General features: G+C 43.5%; 1 pseudogene; it reads left to right on the forward strand.

The window, feature by feature from the left end:
• Window positions 1-13,303: 13,303 nt before the first annotated feature.
• The window catches only part of LOC111828411, a 24,450-nt pseudogene continuing 21,929 nt past the window's right edge, over window positions 13,304-15,824 (forward strand).

Raw genomic sequence — 15,824 nt, forward strand, 5'->3', positions numbered from 1 at the left:
GTGGTCCAATACAATGGATATTGTTCATCCTCTCAGCAGTTAGAACAATTTCTTCCTTTTGGAAACATGACTCTGATGTCACATTGTCTTGGTTTTTCTCTTAACCCAGCAGCTACCCTCTGTCCATCTCCTTTGCCTATTCCTCCTCCTCATGCTATATATTAGAATTCCTCGGGTCTACATCCTGTGCATTTTTCTTCTCTTATTACAAATATTTTCCTGGTGATTCTACTCAATAATCTTAAATAACACCTATATACTGATGACTCCCAAATTAACTCTTCTGTGGACCTCTCTGAGCAACATGTGAATATCAAACTACGTACTTGATAAGCATAAATGAATTATCCTCCAAATACTTCAAACTAAATAAAAGGGAAAATGGAAGGCTAAGAAAAAGTAAACAGAATGTGCAAAGGTCCTGGAGAACAGAGAGCCTGGCAGCAAAGGGTTAGAGGCTGATTTATACGGGGTGCTCAATGAAGGTCTCACTGATTGAGATTCAAGGTGATATACATCTATTAAAACAAGGTAAGGGTCCTATGAAAAAGAATAAAGATAATACAAGAGAAAGCTTTCAAACATTTTAACTAAGTTTGTCAAATTAAAAGATTCAAGAGAAGGGATGGGATGCAAACTTTCTGTAGAACAAAAGAAAACAAGATGGAAATAGAAAAGATAAACACAAAAGTTCAATCCAGCAGATCAAACAATCACTTAACAGAAATTACAGAAATACAGACCAATGGAAACAGAATGAAGGAAATTATCAAAGAACTGACATAAGAAAATTCCCCAAAGTTGAAGACCATGAGTTCAGAATTCATGTTAAGCAAACAAATGAAAAAGACCCTCATGGAGATGGATACATCTTTAATAAAGTTTCAGAACATCAAGAATGAATAAAAGTTTGGGGAAGGGTTGTGGACTGATGAGACTGGCCATCATCATTCATTAGCAATATTGAGCTCTAGAAGGCCATAAAGCAAAGGCCTTCAAAGTTCTGAGGGAAAATGATTTTCAATCTAGAATTCTATACCCAACTTAACTATAAATCACTCATCAAGGTGGAAAATACATTTTAAAACACGTAACGGCACAAAACATTGAACTGCCAACAGCCTTTCTGAGGAAGTTATTTGGGGACATGCTCCTGTAAAACCAGAAAGTAAACCATGAGGAAGAGGCTGGTCCAGGAAGCAGTGACGCTCTAAGAGGAACGCAGTCAGGGGAAGTCTCATCATAATACCCAGGGAGCAAGTCAGGAGGAGCACAAGTCCAGGCTGGTCAGCGGACAAAGTATCTCATAGGGAAGCTCCTTTGGCAGAAGAACACCTTGAATAAATAGTATGAAAAAAAAGAAGATAAAATAAAAATAGTGGGGAAAACAGAAACCTCATAAAAACAAGAAGCTGCATAAGAAAGTTAACAGAATCATGACACATGACTTCACTCTGCAGGGAAGGATACCTCTGTAGTAACAATAACATCACTACTATTTAAATTGACCTATACACAAAGTATGCTAGCAAAAAAAGTTAAAGTACAGATGAAAGAAACTGGAGGTAGAAGACAAGGTGGAGAAAGCTGGTAGAAAGGGTAGTAACAATAATATCCATCTTCATCTTACAAATGGAGAGTCAAAGATACTACATACAGTTGACAAAACAAGAAATAAAGATAAAGTACATTACTACAATAAAAGAGGTAGCCAAGAAAGGCACTGAAAACAGTGATAAAATTACATTGGGAGGGTGTAAGTAAAAAGTGGAGTTGAATCCTCATCTATCATAGCAGGAGTCAACAAAATGTCTAAATTTGAAAATAAAAAAGAACAATGTCAGAAGAATGAGAAGACAAGTCACAGACTGGGAGAAAACATTTGCAAAAGACATATATGAAAAAAGACTATTATCTAAAATATGCAAATAACTCAACTATAAGAAAATGAACCACCTGATTAAAAGTGGGCAAAATGCAGGTGGATACTAGACTTATGGAGGGGATCACTTTATAAGTTATATAAATGTCTAGCCACTATGTTGTACATCTGAAACTAATATAATATTTAGTGTCAAATGTAATTGAAAAGTAAAAAAGTTTTTAACTGGGCAAAATAGCTGAACAGACACCTCACCAAAGAGGACATACAGGCCTACCCGGTTTGGCTCAGTGGATAGAGCGTCGGCCTGCGGACTCAAGGGTCCCGGGTTTGATTCCGGTCAAGGGCATGTACCTTGGTGGCGGGCACATACCCAGTAGGGAGTGTGCAGGAGGCAGTTGAATCGATGTTTCTCTCTCGATGTTTCTAACTCTCTATCTGTAAAAAATCAATAAAATATTTTTTTAAAAAAAAAGAGGACATACAGATGGCAAATAAGCCTCTGAAAAGGTGCTCCAGCCCTCGCCGGTTTGGCTCAGTGGACAGAGCATCAGCCTGCGAACTGAAAGGTCCCAGGATTGGTTCCAGACAACAGCACATGCCCGGGTTGTAGGCTCGATCCCCAGTGGGGACTTGCAGGAGGCAGCCGATCCATGATTCTCTCTCAGCATGGATGTTTCTATCTCTCTCTCCCTCTTCCTTCCTCTCTGAAATCAATAAAAATATAATTTTTTTAAAAAAGGTGCTCCATATCCTGTCATTAGGGATTTGCAAATTACAACAATGCTGAGATGCCACTGCACACCCACTAGAATAGCTAAAACCCCAAACACTGACAGCACCAAATGCTGGCGAGGATGTGAAGCAACAGGGACTCTCATACTCTGCTGATCAGAATGCCTAATGGTGCCACCACTTGGGAAGATAGATTGGCAGTTTCTTACAAAATAAACACACTCTTGTCATAATCCAACCATTGCACTCCTTGGCATTTAGCCAAAGGAGTTGAAACTTATATCCACACAAAAACCTGCACATGGATATTGATAGCAGCTTTATTCATAACTATCAAAAGTTGGAAGCAACCAAGGGATCTGTCCTTCAGTAGGCGAGTGAATACATCCGGACAACGGAATATTATTTGGCACTAAAAAGAAAAGAGCTATCAAGCCAAGAAAACACATAGAGAAACTCAAATGCCTATTACTAAGTGAAAGAAGCCAGTCCGAAAAGGTAAATACTGCATGATTCCAACTACTATATGACACTGGAGAAAAGGCAAAACTATAGAGACAGTAAAAAGATCAGTGGTTGCCAGGGCTTTGAGGGGAGGGAGGAATGGACAAGCAGGGCATAGATTTTTAGGGTACTTACAACTATTCTGTATGATACCGAACAGATAGATACATGTCATTATATATTTGCTCAAACCCAAGAACACCAAGAGTGAACCCTGATGTAAACAGTGGACTCTGGGTAATCATGTGTCAACGTAGGTTCATCAACTACAAATGTACCACTCTGCTGAGGAATTTTGATGGCGGGGGAGACTGGGGAGAGCTGAGAGGACATGAGAAGTCTGTGCTTCCTGCTCAATTTTGCTGTATAAAAACTGCTCTCAAAGTCTATCTAAAAAATAAGCATAATGAAGTGGTGACCTTTGCGAAGCGGGACTAGGAGTAGCAAGGTTGAAGGCAGCAGCAGTGGCTTTCACAAGGGCCTTGTCCTATTTCATTTTTTAACCTGTGCCTATACTACTTGGATAATTGGAATTGAGAACTGTGAATGCTTGCAGATGTAGCGCGGAAGCAGGTAATCGGCCATCTGTTGCTTTTATAGGCAGCACTGATCCTTTGGACTTAGAACAAATGAGATAAAGGAGGGAAAGTCGGAGGCAACACAGCAAGCAGAAGCAGTGCCACAAGGAACTAGGTCTGTTATCAAATCTCAGGGCCCCACCTTGCCTGTGGAATAAAGTGACTTTCCCCATAGCGGGCTGTCCTTGGGGGTTTGTTTCAATGAAGTGTTTTCTAGAGATGCATACATATCTCACATTAAAGTTCCTGGAAACTCTCTTCACAAATCAAACAGAGGAAAAAAACACAAAAGAATCTTATATATACAAATGAACCAAACTGCTTATTCATTTGCTTCCTTTGTTAAAAGCAAACACTAGCCCTTACTGGTGTGACTCAGTTGACTGGGCATTGTCCCATGCACCTAAAAGGTTGCTGGTTCGACTCCCGGTCAGGACACATGCCCTGGTTACAAGCTCAATCCCTGGTACAGGAGGCAGCTGATCAATGTTTTGCTCTCACATGGATGTTTCTTTCTCTCTCTCCCCCGCCCCTCCTTCCCACTCTCTAAAAATCATTAAGAAAAAAATCTTTAAAAAAATTTTAAAAAGCAAATAGTAGGGTCCATGTTTACAGATGGTTTTCATAACAGGATAACTGTTTTCTATCTCATTTTCATTTTACCTTTTTTTTTGCAGAATGCCAAACTGATTTTGCTCATACTCCACTCGCTCAGCTACTTGGGTTTGAGTTTAAAGCACTTGTAGGTCTGCATCCTCCTCTTTCCCAAATGCTCAGACTGTTCCATGGCAGTATGAACAGTGCTCCTGAATTGAGGGACTTCTGAACAAAAGACGCCTAACACGCAGAAGGGCTCTGGCCTGAGGAGGACACAGTGACCGTTCTGTGTGGAGTGAAGATGAGATATGGCAGGAGACAAAACAGCAGTGTTACAAGGAGAGACACTGCTATGGTCTGACCAGCTTCAGGGAGGCGGCCCACACAGCTGGCTGCAGTGAGTCAACTTCAGAAGCCAAAATGCAAACGGCTCGGGAAGGGCAGCTCCCTGCGTGCCATGCGAAAAGTGCAAAGCAGGCAGAGACGTGTAATTTCCATTGAAACTCAAGTGGAGAGAGGAACAGTTTGGTCCCAGAATTCGCTCTGCACCCTGGGTGAGCATCTTCGCCCACTATGTGGGCCAAATGAAGCCCTCATTTCCTAACTCAAGAGCTTGGCCCCTCTGCATAGGAATTTGCCAGCACTCCCACAGTCTCCAGGCAGCAAACATTAAGAATAAGGAGGAGCCCGGCCAGAATCTAGCCAGTGTGGCTCAGTGGTTGAGCATTGACCTATAAACCAGGAGGTTACAGTTCGATTCCAGTCAGGGCACATGCCAGAGTTGCAGGCTCAATCCCCAGTAGGGGGTGTGCAGGAAGCAGCAAAGCAATGATTCTCTCTCATCAGTGATGTTTCTATCTCTCTCTCCCTCTCCCTTCCTCTCTGAAATCAATAACAATATATTTTTTAAAAAGAATGAGGAAGAGGCCTGGCCAGCGTGGCTCAGTTGGTTGAAGTGTCGCCCTGTGTAGCAAAAAGTCACTGGTTTGATACCTGGTCAGGGCACATCCCCAGGTTGTGGGTTAACCGCCCCCCTTCCAGTTGGGGTGGGTACGGAAGGTAACGATCAATGTTTCACTCTTACATCTCATATCAATGCTTCTTTCTCTCTCTCCCTCTCCCTCAAATCAATAAAAAACATGTCCTCGGGTGACTATTTAAAAAAAAGGAGGAGGAGCTGAGGGTGGTGGAGCTTTAGTGAATTAAAAAACTTGCCTCTCTATGTGCAGCCTTCCTTTCCGTAGAGATGGGAAAAGACTGACTTTCTGATTTGTGAGGCTTGATGCAACTTAGAATGACCTATCGATCACAATTTAGCTCTGACTCCCTAAAATTACACGCTTGGCTCAGTTACAGATCTGTCTCACAGTGATCACTAAGAAACTTCCAAGTTCCACCATTAAAAGGTACTAAATTCCTCTGCACTTACAATGGAAGAGATTGGAAAATTAGGTGGACTGGGCATGCTAAATCCTTTTTGGATTAACATCACTTTTTCTTTTAAACCACCCATGAAAGAACTTTAAGGAGCGGTCCACGTTCTTTAAACTAGAGTTCACATGTAGGAAATGATAATAGAAGCTTATATTTGTGTAGTGCTTTGGTTTTCAAAGCATTTTCATACACATTAATTCTAAGCTAACAAAAATCAGTTTGAAAAGTGCTCTCTTCATTTTACAGATAAGGAAACTGAGAGTCTGAGACTTCACAATTTTTCCAAGGGTCACATAATAAATATGCCTTCTGATACCTAAGGAAGCATAAAATTATATTATTTCAAAACTGTAAGAAACAGAGAAATCATGTAGCCTAATCTTGCACACAGAGTACTATCAATAGCACCCAACTCTGTTGCTATTTACTAAACTCTCATATTGCAGCTGCCACTGATAGTGTCAGTGAACGGTCCCATATCAGACAGCCCTGCCACGGCTGAGCAGCTCTAAGAGCCGGACAGTCCTTCTTTATATCTGGCTGATTCTTCCTTCGTTAACATGGTACGAGGTGGTTCCAGTTCTGAAACAATCTGGAACCACAAAGAACAAGTTCATTGCTTCTTCCACACGACATCTGAGTAACTGAAGGCAGCTTTGTTCCCCTTGGTTTTCTATTCTTTAAGCAAAACATTCCTAATCCTTCCCACTAGGCCTCAAAGGACCCAGGGTCATTCATCAGATGAATTGCCTGGAGATCCTTTGATTTAGCAAGGTCCCTCTGAAATTTACCCAGAATCTCAAAAATGCTGCAGAAGCGGTCACTATGAATCAGGAATCTTTTCATTGCAACAGAAAACCCAACTCAAGCTTGCAACGATAAAAAGAAGTTTTTGGCTTGCCTAACTGCAAGTCTAGGAGCGTGTCCAACTTCAGGTCCAGCTCACTAGCAATATGTGTATAGGGTGGTTTCTCTCTGTCTCTTGCTCAGCCTCCTCAAGAGGCCACCTTCACCAGTAAACTGCACTTATGGCTGCACGATGCCTCTGGCAGCTCTAGGCCTCACCATCAAGTCCAATAAGAGAACAAAGTCTCCCCAGAAGCCCCAACAAATGTCTCCTTGCATTTCATGCTGACTGCGTCTGTACCATCCCTGACTTATTGAGGTCAAGGGGATATGCTGATCCACTGAAAATGGGAAAACAGTGACTTATCCAAGGAGAATGTCTGAAAGAAGAGGAAAGTAGGTGCTGGACACAAACATCAAACACAAAGTGTTCATAACGTGATCTGAGCAAAGATGAAGTGAGCTCCCCGATATAGTAGTACATTGTGTAGTAGTAATACAACAACGTATGTCTCGTACACCAGTTTAAAACAAACAAAAAGGGCTTCAGACCCCAGCAAAGGATATTAGCCAACAATCAAAAATTAAAATTAAATATACTGCTTAGCATGCATTATACTTATGCATAATATATACTTAAATTATAATTTTGATTGAAAAATGGGATACTGAACTTTAAGACTACTGTGATTGTAAAGAGGCAAACAGCTGTTTATGAGACCATTTATCTGCGTGCAATAAGCAGTTGGGATCGGCTCTATAAAGGCTCTTCTAACATGAAAATGAACATCATCACAGTCAAGATGCTACTTACTAAATCCTCACATTCCAATTGCCATTATTTCAGGACAAGCTTCCCCATAACTTCATTGGTTAAAACAACCATTTTACTTTGCCTATTACTTAGCAGATCATAAATTTGGGGAGGGCTTGGCCAGACAGTTCTCACTTAGATGCTCTCAGGTGGTTACAGTCAAAGAATGGCTGGCACTGCAGTCACTTGAGGACGTGGCTGGGCCAGACAGCCCACCTGGCTCACTCACATGTCTGACAGGTGACACTGTCAGATAGGAGCTCAGCTGGGCTGCTGTCTGGACACTGTGGTGTGGCGTCTCCAACATGGTCTCAGAACAGAGACCACCAAAATCAACCCACATCATTAATATTTGACAAAGGAGGCAAGAGCAGACAATGCAGTAAAGACAGTCTCCAATAAATGGTGTTGGAAAAATTGGATAGGTTATTTGCAAAAAAGTGAAACTAGACCACCAACTTATACCGTGCACCACAATAAGCTAAAAATGGATAAAAGATTTAAATGTAAGTCGTGAAACCATAAGAATTCTAGAAGAAAGCAGGCAGTAAAATCTCAGACATCTCGACGGAGAAACAAAGATGGCGGCATAGGTAAACACTGGAAATTGCTGCTTCCCACAACAAATTCAAAAATACAACTAAAAGACAAAACGGACATCATCCAGAACCACAGGAAGGCTGGCTGAGTGGGAATTCTACAACTAGAAGGAAAGAGAAAAGCACACTGAGACTCAGAGGAGGTGCTGAAGTACAGAGGTATGGAGGCGCACGCGGCAAGGGCTGGCAACTGAGGACGCGGCTGTCTTTTTGAATCGGGAGGGAGTCACAAGCCCCCGACTGCTCTGAACTCCAGTTCCGGGTGAGTCTCTGGGGACCCAGACTCATATAGGGAGAAACTGGACTATCTGGCAGCGGGCAGAACTCAGAACTCGAGGGCGGCTTTCTCTCAAAGGTGCTTGCAGCGATTATCGGACACTGAGACGAGGGGCCCCTTAGGGCAGGGCTGAGGATCAGCCATAGCTGTTTGCTCCGCCCTGTTGATTCCCTGAGACCCCGCCCCACCCAAGCTGCATGCAGAGGCTTTTGAATATGAATGCCCTGGCCCTTTGCAATCTGAAAATTACCTAACAAACTGCAGCTGGGCCAGACAGACCCAGAACTTCCAAGAGAAGGCCCAAGGCCCCACAGCAGCTTGCATTGCTTCACAGCTGGGCCTCATTTGGGCACCTCCAAACCCCAAACAAGGAAGGGGAATCTGCAGATCTCTTCGTAGCTCCTGCTGGGTAGCCTCAGGCAGAGGCTAAATTAGCACCTCCTTAGAGATCCAAGAGCCAGTGTACCCAGTGGTCAGAGTGGGACCATCCAATTACAACTCCTCAGATCCATAAGGGACACACTCAGGGGGCAGACTCAGTGAGCACCAAAGCCCCACTGAAGCAAGTCTTGCCTCATAAGGGTGTCTTCAGCACAGAAGTTCTCCCACCGTAGACATAGCTGACTCTCACAGCCAATTGGCCTGGAGGTCAATTCCTCCCAGTGATACCTACAACAATCAAGGCTTAACTACAACAAGACTGTGTAAAAAGCCCACAAAGGGGTGCACCAAGAGTGTCCACCTCAGGTAATTGGGGAGGCTGAGCCACTGGGCCCTATAGGACACCTAGCACACAAAGCCACTCTACCAACACAGGGAAGCATAAAAAATGCGGAGACAAAGAAACAGGTCACAAATGACAGAAATGGAGGAAAGCAAACAACTGGATATAGAGTTCAAAACCACACTTTTAAGGTTTTTCAAGAACTTTCTAGAAACCGCCGATAAACTTAGTAAGACCCTCAAAAAGTCTGGTGAGACCGCCGATAAATGTAGTGAGACCCTCAAGAAATCTAGTGAGACCCTCGAGGTTATGAAAAAGGACCAACTAGAAATTAAGCATACACTGACTGAAATAAAGGATATTATGCAGAGTTCCAACAGCAGACTAGAGGATCGCAAGAATCAAGTCAAAGATTTGAAATACGAAGAAGCAAAAAACACCCAACCGGAAAAACAAAATGAAAAAAGAATCCAAAAATACGAAGATAGTGTAAGGAGCCTCTGGGACAGCTTCAAGCGTACCAACATCCGAATTATAGGGGTGCCAGAAGAAGAGAGAGAGCAAGATATTGAAAACCTATTTGAAGAAATAATGACAGAAAACTTCCCCTACCTGGTGAAAGAAATAGACTTACAAGTCCAGGAAGCGCAGAGAATCCCAAACAAAAGGAATCCAAGGAGGACCACACCAAGACACATCATAATTAAAATGCCAAGAGCAAAAGACAAAGAGAGAATCTTAAAAGCAGCAAGAGAAAGACAGTCAGTTACCTACAAGGGAGTACCCATACGACTGTCAACTGATTTCTCAACAGAAACTTTGCAGGCCAGAAGGGAGTGGCAAGAAATATTCAAAGTGATGAATGCCAAGAACCTACAACCAAGATTACTTTATCCAGCAAGGCTATCATTCAGAATTGAAGGTCAGATAAAGAGCTTCACAGATAAGGAAAAGCTAAAGGAGTTCATCACCACCAAACCAGTATTATATGAAATGCTGAAAGGTATCCTTTAAGAAGAGGAAGAAGAAGAAGAAGAAGGTAAAGATACAAATTATGAACAACAAATACACATCTATCAACAAGTGAATCTAAAAATCAAGTGAATAAATAATCTGATGAACAGAATAAACTGGTGATTATAATAGAATCAGGGGCATAGAAAGGGAGTGGACTGACTATTCTTGGGGGGGAAAGGGGTGTGGGGGATGCGGGAAGAGACTGGACAAAAATTGTGCACCTATGGATGAGGACAGTGGGAGGGGGGGTGAGGGCGGAGGGGGGGGAACCGGGTGGAGGGGAGCTATGGGGGGGAAAAGAGGAACAACTGTAATAATCTGAACAATAAAGATTTAATTAAAAATAAAATGAAAAAAGAGATAGAGGAAGACATAAACAGATGGAAGAACATACCGTGTTCATGGATTGGTAGAATCAACATCATTAAAATGTCCATACTACCCAAAGCAATCTATAAATTCAATGCACTTCCCATTAAAATACCAACGGCATACTTCACAGATCTAGAACGAACTCTCCAAAAATTCATCTGGAATAAAAAAAGACCCCGAATAGCTGCAGCAATCCTGAGAAAGAACAAAGTAGGTGGGATCTCAATGCCAGATATCAAGCTGTGTTACAAAGCCACTGTTCTCAAAACTGCCTGGTACTGGCACAAGAACAGACATATAGATCAATGGAATAGAATAGAGAGCCCAGAAATCGGCCCGAACCAATATGCTCAATTAATATTTGAAAAAGAAGGCAAGAACATACAATGGAGCCAAGATAGTCTCTTCAATAAATGGTGTTGGGAAAATTGGACAGATATATGCAAGAAAATGAAACTAGACCACCAACTTACAGCATACACAAAAATAAACTCAAAATGGATAAAGGACTTAAATGTAAGAAGGGAAACCATAAAAATTCTAGAAGAATCCAAAGGCAACAAAATCTCAGACATATGCCGAAGCAATTTCTTCACTGATACAGCTCCTAGGGCACTTGACACTAAAGAGAAAATGAACAAATGGGATTACATCAAAATAAAAAGCTTCTGCACAGCAAAAGAAACCATCAACAAAACAACAAGAAAACCCACCGCGTGGGAAAACATATTTGCCAACGTCATATCGGATAAGGGCCTAATCTCCAAAATTTATAGGGAACTCATACAACTTAACAAAAAGAAGCTAAACAATCTAATCAAAAAATGGGCAAAGGATCTAAATAGACACCTTTCAAAAGAGGACATTCAGAAAGCCAAGAGACATATGAAAACATGCTCAAAGTCACTAATCATCCGAGAGATGCAAATCAAAACAACAATGAGGTACCATCTCACACCTGTCAGACTGGCTATCATCAACAAATCAACAAACGACAAGTGCTGGAGAGGATGTGGAGAAAAAGGAACACTCGTGCACTGCTGGTGGGAATGCAGACTGGTGCAGCCACTATGGAAGACAGTATGGAGTTTCCTCAAAAAGCTGGAAATGGAACTCCCATTTGACCCTGTGATCCCACTTCTAGGAATATATCCCAAGAAATCAGAAACACCAATCAGAAAGGATATATGCACCCCTATGTTCACAGCAGCACAATTCACCATAGCTAAGATCTGGAAACAGCCTAAGTGCCCATCAGTAGATGAATGGATTAGAAAACTGTGGTACATCTACACGATGGAATACTATGCTGCTGTAAAAAAGAAGGAACTCTTACCATTTGCAACGGCATGGATGGAACTGGAGAGCATTATGCTAAGTGACATAAGCCAGTCAATGAAGGAAAAATACCACATGATCTCACTCATTCATGGATAATAAAGACCATTATAAACTTATGAACAATAATAGATACAGAGGCAGAGCTGCCTCAAACAGATTGTCAAACTGCAGCGGGAAGGCCGGGGAGGGTTGGGGGGCAGGAGGGAGGTGGGTAAGAGATCAACCGAAGGACTTGTATGCATGCATATAAGCATAACCAATAGACATAAGACACTGGGGGGTAGGGGAGGCCAGGGGATTGTCAAGGGCGGGGGGAAAAAAAGGACACATATGTAATACCCTTTGTAATACTTTAAGCAATAAAAAAAAAATCAATGGAAAAATAAATAAAAATAAAATAAAATAAAAAATAAAAATAAAAATAAGATACTTTGTTTTCCCAACTGGGAAAAAAAAAATCTCAGACATCTCACGTAGCAGTATTTTTGCCACCACATCTCCTAGGGCAAGGCAAACAAAGGAAAAAATAAATAAATGGGACTACATCAAACTAAAAAGCTTCTGCACAGCAAAAGAAACCATCAACAAAATGAAAAGGAAACCCACTATATGAGAGAACATATTCACCAATGATACATCTGATAAAGGGTTAATTTCCAAAATTTATAAAGAACTTATATAACTCAACAGCAGGAAGACAATACAATTAAAAAATGGACAAAGAACCTGAATAGACACTTCTCCAAAGAAGACATACAGAAGGCCAAGAGACATATGAAAAAATGCTCAACATCACTAGTCATTAGAGAGATGCAAATTAAAACTATAACGAGGCATCACTTCACACTTCACAGCCAGAATGGCTACTATCAATAAATCAACAAACAAGTGCTGGCGAGGATACGGAGAAAAGGGAACCCTAATACGCTGCTGGTGGGAAGGAAGACTGGGGCAGCCACTGTGGAAAACAGTAGAGTTTCCTCATAAAATTAAAAATGGATCTGCCATTTGACCCAGAGATTCCACTTCTATGAATATATCCTAAGAATCCCAAAACACCATTCAGAACAAATATATGCACCCCCATGTTCATATTTACAATAGCTAAGATCTGGAAATAGCCTAAGTACCCATCAGTAGAGGAGTGGATAAAAAAGCTGTGGTACATTTATACCATGGAATACTACGCAGCAGTAAAAAAGGATCTCTTACCCTCTGAGACAGCATGGAGGGGCCTGGAGAGCATTATGCAAAGGGAAATAAGTCAGTCAGAGAAAGACAAATATCACATGATCTCACTTACATGTGGAATCTGATAACAAAATAAACTGATGAACAAAAAAGGTCCAGAGGCACGGATACATGGAACAGACTGACAGATGGCAGAGGGAGAGTCATTGGGGGAGCAGGAAGAAATTAACCAGAGAACATATACTGGACAGGCCGGGGTGCGCTGCAGCAGGGGGTGGAAGGAGCGGAGGGAGAGGGCCGGCTAGGCGGGAAGGTGGGCTCTGGCAGCCAGAACGGGGACCCAGCCCTAGCAGGGAGCAGCCGGGAGGAGGGGGCCCGGAGGGGCCCCAATCATGCCCAAAGTCTTCCTGGTAAAGCGGAGGAGCCCGGGGATCTCGGTCCGCAGCTGGGGTGAGCTCCTGGACAGACGAGGAAAGTGCAGATACCCACATCCCAGTGGGCCTGGGCTGTCTGCTCTGTTCTGCGACCCCCACCCCAGGACTGCCGCAGCGGTGCGGGGCAGCCTGGAGGCACCAGAGCACCTAGTCCCTGCGCACCCCACCCCGAGCGAGAAACCTTGGAGCTTGGAGACGCCGAGAACCCCGGTGGACACCTGGCTGCGAACAGTGCTCGGTCGCCAGGCACAGGCAGCGACGGGGCAGTTCACAGCTGTGACCTGTGTGGCACGGGCTTCTGCCTCCAGCATATGCTCAACCGACACCCCAAGTGCCACGACCAGGTGATGGGGCACCGGTGCACCTTCTGCGGAAGGGCTGCAAGGACACCTTTGACCTGCAGAGGGACGCCCGCAGCGCACAGGCATTCGCCCCTGCAAGTGTGACGTCTGCAACCAAGCCCTCCCCCCGGCAAGGCTGGACAGAGTCCAGGGGTGCAGAGCAGTGTGCCTACAAGCTGCGCCGGGACACACACACCCCGGAGGACCTGTCCCTGCACGTGAACAGTGCCCACCCGGGCAGCGTGTCTCAAAAAGACATCCAACAAACTGGCAGCCCCTTTGCAACACAAGCTGACATCCACACTCCAGGGGAACCAGCAAGGAGGGGGAACGAGGGGGGGGGGAGGAGGAGGAGGAGGAGGAGGAGGAGGAGGAGGAGGAAGGGGGAGACGCCATGCTGACACGTTTACACGGATGTTTGGTTTTGAGGGTCCCACTGGCTCTCTCTAATTACAAGTGTTCAGTTTATCTCGCTGTCCTTTCGGGGCCTCGGCAGGGGGATCTGCTCCAAGGCTGCCGATTGTAATGGTGGTGTCAGGTCCCCCTTCACCCATGCCCTGTTGAACATAATCATGTTAACCAAGTTGATGGGTGGCTGTGATCACCCAGCAGGACTTTCTGGGGTTTGTTTTTTTTGGATTTTCACACAAGGAGGCAGAAGTGTTCTTAGAGAGACCATCATATTATGGTGCCTTGAAATAAAAGTACTTCCACTTGAAATGCTAAAAACAAAACAAACACACACACACACACACAAACATATACTGTATGCATATATGCATAATGCATGGACACAGATAATGTGGTAAAGGCGTGGGGTGGGGGAGGGGGGCTGGTTGGAGGTGGGCAAAGGGGGGACATCTGTAATACTGGCAACAATAAAAAAAAAAAAAGAACAGAGTTTCAATCTCAATAGCTACTTTGAATTGCTTTCCAAAAAGATTGTGATCATTCACAGCACCAGCAGTGCAAGTTCTTATTCCTTTTAATGGGTGAAAAATGGTTTCTTTTGATTTCCATTTCTCTGACTACAGTGATGTTCAATATCTTTGTCTTGTTTTTTGTTTTTTTCTTTTTGTCTCACCACCTCTTTGGCATTTCGTTTTTTCTTGTTTTATTTGTTTTAGTTTTTCCCTGTTTGTGTGCCTCATATATTCAGGATATTTTGCAGTACTTCCCCCAGATTATTACATATGTCTAAGCAGAGGTTGGTTCTACCCCAGTATTTCTTTTCTTTTTCTTCCTCAGCACCGTGACTTTTTGTTGGACATTCTCCAGCCTCTTTTGCAGCTGCATGTGTCTGGGTGACCAGGTTCTGGCCACTTGGATGAAGCATTTTTGGGCAGTGCTCACCCTTTCCATCATCCTGCTGCCTGAAATGCAAATGCCAGGTTTGGGACCATGAGGTCAGGGTCTCACACAGCGGACCCAGAAATCACCAGGAGCCTGAGCCCACAAGCCACCGAGCCTGGACCATCCACCAACACCCTTACATGAGAAATAAACTTGGGTCTTGTTTAAGCCATTATTATTTGGGGTTTTTTTTCACTTGCAACTAAATTTAATTCTAATATAAATATAAAATGATAACCATTTCCTCAAAGAGCAAAAATAAAACAAAATACAAGCTTCTTGATCAACTTAAGTAAGCTTTTATTCTGGAAATAGTCAAATCCTTATCTTAATTTATATAATACTTATCCTATCTAATAAAAGCCTAATATGCTAAGTGTCTGGTTGACCAGTCAGCCGTTCAACCAATCAAAGCATAATATGCTAAGGCCACTCAACCACTCGCTATGATGTGCACTGACCAGCAGGGGGCAGACAGTCGACCAGTCGCTATGATGTGCACTGACCACCAGGGGGCAGATGCTCCAACCAGTAGGTTAGCTGCTGCTGCGGTCCAGTAGATCAGGAATGAGCGAGACAGGCTGGACACGCCCTGGAGCCCTCCTGCAGTCCCTCCCCAGCTGGCCAACCTCCCGCATCCCTCCCTGGCCTTGATTGTGCACCAGTGGGGTCCCATGGCCTGGCCTGCACCTCCTGCAATCCAGGACCCCTCGGGGGATGTCGGAGAGCAGGTTTCAGCCAATCCCACAGGCCAGGCCAAGGACCCACTGTGCATGAATTCATGC

The sequence above is a fragment of the Myotis lucifugus genome, unplaced genomic scaffold (genome assembly GCF_000147115.1).
Source record: "Myotis lucifugus unplaced genomic scaffold, Myoluc2.0 scaffold_355, whole genome shotgun sequence".
NCBI classification, from domain to species: domain Eukaryota; kingdom Metazoa; phylum Chordata; class Mammalia; order Chiroptera; family Vespertilionidae; genus Myotis; species Myotis lucifugus.